We start from the raw sequence: 4,589 nt of genomic DNA on the forward strand, positions 1-4,589 counted from the left end.
AACGACTTGAAATTAAGCCTCTTCCAAATCCCCCAGAAGTTCATTCCAGCTCGCTCTCCACACGAGAGGGAGGGTGGTAAATTGGAGCAGTAAAACAACTCTGTGTGCCATCCCTTGTTGAAGATTCAAGATGGGTGTGTGGACAATAACCTCATCCGTGTCGGGGATGGGGAAAGCCACCCCAGAGTAGCTCGCCACTGGAGCATGCCCTTGGGAAGAAGCACTCCTGTTGCCTGCTCTATCACAGTGGATTTCATCCATTCCGCCATCGCCATTACTTGAAGCTCCTCCTTGTTGTCCCAGACTATGGTGTCCTAGATCTAGAGCCGCAAGTTTTAGATATGGGTGCAATCAATGGAACATTCATTCAGGAGTGGGGAAAACCATCCAGGAGTAGCTCACCATTGGAGCATGCCCTTGGGGATAAGCCCTCCTGTCGCCTCCTTTTCCATAGTGGATTTCATTGATGCCACCATCGCCATTGCTTGAAGCTCCTCCTGGGCCAAGACTATGGCGCCACAAACTTCTCCTCTAGCACTCCCTCTTCATTGAGGAAGGATTGAATTCGATAGTGGCGGCCCAGATCTAGGGTCACGTGATCAAGATTTGGAATCAATGGAAGGAACATGAGAGTGGGGCTCTATGGGGCAGGGCGGGCACAAAATTAAAGAAAGAACACCAAGCATCGGTATGATGGTCGCACAAGCTTGTTGCCTAGAGCACAGGGCGAGTGGAAAGCGAGGCGACAGGGAGGCGCGAGGAAGAAGAAGCAAAATTGACAACTGGCTAAACTAACTTTTAGTTTTACCCCGCCCCTCTACTTTATAGAGGGGGAAACCGAGATGGCGCGCCACTTCGCCACGCACCATGAAAACATGAAAAAGCTGCAAGTGGTCCCATGTCATGCCGCACCTCATTCCTGAGGGTTGAGGCCCTTTGAAACTGAAAACTAAACATGTAATGTGGCCCCTCCACTATAGATCCCATTGTGATTTTAATGACACGTCATTCCACCTTAATGCTTGCTCAATTGAAGACATGGAGATCGTTCAATGACTGCTTCCTCACAATAGTTTGCCCGAAGACTCCTGGACCACATGACCATTCCCGCCCTTGTGCTTGTTTGAATTGGGGTTTCAATGGTTGACCTTCATGGGTGCCACATTCGCGACTACGCACCAAAATCAATGCAAATACAATACGCCTCCAATAGACAACCATTCGAGAATTGGGCACTCGAGACCCAAGTACTGCCGATTGAGGGTTCCGATGGTTGACCTCAAGGGATCTAGGACCACTCGAATACATGCAAGTGAAGGGAAGCTAATTTCCGCCTCCAGCAAGACACCAGTCGGATACCGAACAACTCATGACTGAAGCATCACAACTTGTGTTCTGGTTCTGAAATGAATCCTGAGGATATTACCCTTGAGGGACACCAGTTTGACCCGACCCACTCGAAAACTAGGTACCGCTCGATAATTTTATTGGGATTTCGGTATGCCCCATCTCGGGTCACTAGCTAGACTCCATCCGCTGGAAATGACTAGATACCACCAAGACTTACCAGTTATTAGCTCACATGCCATGGTATTCCTGTCCCATAGAGCGGGACATCGCAGCTCTTGGATTACGCACCAACAAAGTAGGCTATGGGAGCAGTCGGAGGCAAGGGTAGGCCCCATGGAATTCTCCTGAGTCCACAGAGAGATATTAAAATTTTCAGCCCTATGAGGATTTTCCCCCACACAGACGAACATATGGCCATTCATATCCCCTTATGCCATGGACCGACGTAGAAGTGTGGAAGACAAGACATGACAAGCTAGGCCCACATGATCGATCGACACTGCCCGTATGTTGATAATTAAGATTAAGCTTCGTTGAGTGCCTATGTAAGAGAACATGACAACGCTTGTCTCTCTGCTAATGGAAACTGCCTTCATCTTGGTCTTGCTAGTACCTATGCCACCTACCAAGAATATTGCAGAATCATTCCATGTACTATATTATGATATTAGTTATCCAGACCATGTTAGCTCTTGTCGCCAAGCTTCAAGTAAGACTTCACATTCCTCCTATCTTGCTAACAAAAAGAAAAGTTTTCTACGGTATGGTGCTGTGTCATGGACATGGAAACTTGGGTACAAGTTTCAGTTCCACCTGCTAAAAGCCGGCAGCTCTGACCATAGAATGTGCACTAGATCCAACAGTTTAAGGCAAACCTCATGGGGCTCCAGAGAAGATCGGCATCCGCGCTGGCCTCAATCTCCCACCGAGATCATCCTAACGTCCCATGGCTGCAGCCTACCAGCAACAGAAATCACCACGGTGTCCACAAAGACAAAGGGAAAAAGAAGAACATCAAAGGTAAACGAACCATCACCACTGCGAAACCCACATCTCCTGCTCCTCCTGCTCGCGTCTACCCTGTGCCCAACCAATCCGATCAGTCAAAGTTTATACTGCAGCACGGGAAGAAGTGAGGTGGGAAGCTTACAGGTCTATGAAGAAGTGACGAGAAACCTGGAACACCTATAGCACGCTCCGGCCACCATGCTCCGCGGTGCCGAGCGCACAGTCCAGCCACCAGCCCCTCGCCGCAACCAATTCGGGAAATTTGGAAACTTGGCGTCCTGGCCTCCGATCCCATGGTATAGACGGGCGAGACGAACTGTAACGCCCGCGTGAACGAGGCTACTCACAGGGTAGGCCGTCAGGTCAGCGCTGGAAATTTGAGTAAATTTGGTAAGTAGGTAATAAATTGAATAATAGTAAATAAATTAGAACTGTAACGGCAGTGAATTAATAGGCAAGCAATAATAGTGTAGCATGATTTGCATCTATATACTTCTCAAAATAAAATAAAATTGCATCCATATGTTATCTGACCACTCTGCTAGCTAGAGTTGCTAAGCAACGTTGAAGTTTCAACTGAAGTGGAAAGAAGAATTCCTGATTCCTGAACTTAAATCCCCTATGATTAGAATCGAGTCCACAGCCTCTCACTTGATAACAAGCAGCCTTACAACGGTGTTCTTAATTTCCCATACTCGATCGTTGTTTCCTTACAGAAGCACTCCATGTACTAGAATATGTCAGTATTCATTAATCATTATTCAGGCCATGTTTATCTCTTGTGGCGGAGATTCGAAGTAAAACTCGACATGGCATGGAAACTTACTAACCGTGCAAGTTTTTCCGTTACCAGCTGCTGAAGATCAGAAGTTCTGATCTAGAACATGTATTGGAATCACAGGTTAAGATCTGCAAACCTGTGGGACGGGATCCTCGATCGCTCTGTACAAGATCGGCATCCGCTGGTGTCAATCTTCCTCCGGGATCTTCCATGGCCGCAGCCTGCGAGCAACAGCACCCAATGACTAGATTCATCCAACAAAAACACAAAATGATGAAGAACCAGATCGGGAAATGGAAGATCAAAGGTAAATAACGGCGAGGTATCGATAGCAGCCTATGCGGCGGCGGCCGAGGAGAAACGCCCGGTACGGTGCCTCTTCCTGCCAGCTCCTGGCCACCCTACTCGGCCGTGCCACAGGGTCTAGCACACACCCTAGCCATCAGGCCCTGGCCCTAGCGGCCGCCGCCGCAGGCGGTGGTAGGCTGGAATTCTCGCGTGGAGGAACCAAAGAAGATTTGGGATGGATTGAGGACTGGAGACTAGAGAGAGGGTGGCTAGCTATAGACTGGCGACACAAACTGTAACGGCCGCGTGCGAGGCTGGCAAGGTGGGCTACCCGGTCAGCAGTGGAAATTTGAATAAATTTGGTAGGTAGGGGGGTGGATTTTGCTATCACAATTAATCTCTACTACTCCTACTTATTAAAGAGGATGCGTGTATATACGTCTTTCTCACGCAGCTATTAAAGCGAAAATAATTTAGAAATCGAGCACCGAATCAATTTAAAAATCAAGTCATTAATATAATTAATTAGCCAAAAATTAATTACTCATATAATTAGTTAGTTTACTTTAAATAAATATTTTTTTCACACCGAATTGATTTGGAAACCAAGTCATTAATATAATCTATATCTATATATATACCAAATAATAAACTGTTATTCCTTCTGGCGGTACGTCGCGAAAATTACCCCCAAAGTTGTAAAATATCACCCACCAATACCACCTATAATTCATAAGACACAAGGAATCCTTGCCTGATTCGGCCCATGTAGTAGGGACCTCCTATACTGCGCTCTGCGCGCTGGAACAAGACACAACGTGCTTGTTCGGGCCGGCCCATGTCTAGGCAGCCTGTTTTTCAAATTTCGTCTTTTCTTTTTCTACTTTAAATAATTTGCGAATTTAAGAAAATTTCAAAATTTTAAGAAAATCAGAACTTTGAAATAAAATATTTCATAAATCATAAAATGCTTGTGGATTCAGAAAAATGTTCTCAATTTTCTAAACGACTGTTTGCTTATTCAAAAAATGTTCCAGATTTTGAAAACAAATGTTCAGAAAATCAAAAAGTGTTCTTGAACTTGTTTTTAACGATTCTGTATTAAAAAATGTTAATGCAATTGAACAAAATGTTGGCAATTCAAAAAATGGTCATGAATGGA

The 4,589-nt window shown here is 45.7% G+C and overlaps 1 long non-coding RNA gene across 1 annotated transcript; it reads right to left on the bottom strand.

Annotated features, from left to right (window-relative positions):
• Window positions 1-1,779: 1,779 nt before the first annotated feature.
• LOC120963839 (uncharacterized) lies at window positions 1,780-3,431 on the bottom strand. Its single transcript, XR_005755545.3, has 4 exons — window positions 3,276-3,431; window positions 2,501-2,727; window positions 2,381-2,430; window positions 1,780-2,307 (listed from the first exon to the last, which is right to left on the bottom strand). It is a non-coding gene; the product is annotated as an uncharacterized lncRNA (long non-coding RNA).
• Between the last annotated feature and the right edge of the window lie 1,158 nt (window positions 3,432-4,589).

This window comes from Aegilops tauschii, chromosome 5 (assembly GCF_002575655.3).
Source record: "Aegilops tauschii subsp. strangulata cultivar AL8/78 chromosome 5, Aet v6.0, whole genome shotgun sequence".
NCBI classification, from domain to species: domain Eukaryota; kingdom Viridiplantae; phylum Streptophyta; class Magnoliopsida; order Poales; family Poaceae; genus Aegilops; species Aegilops tauschii.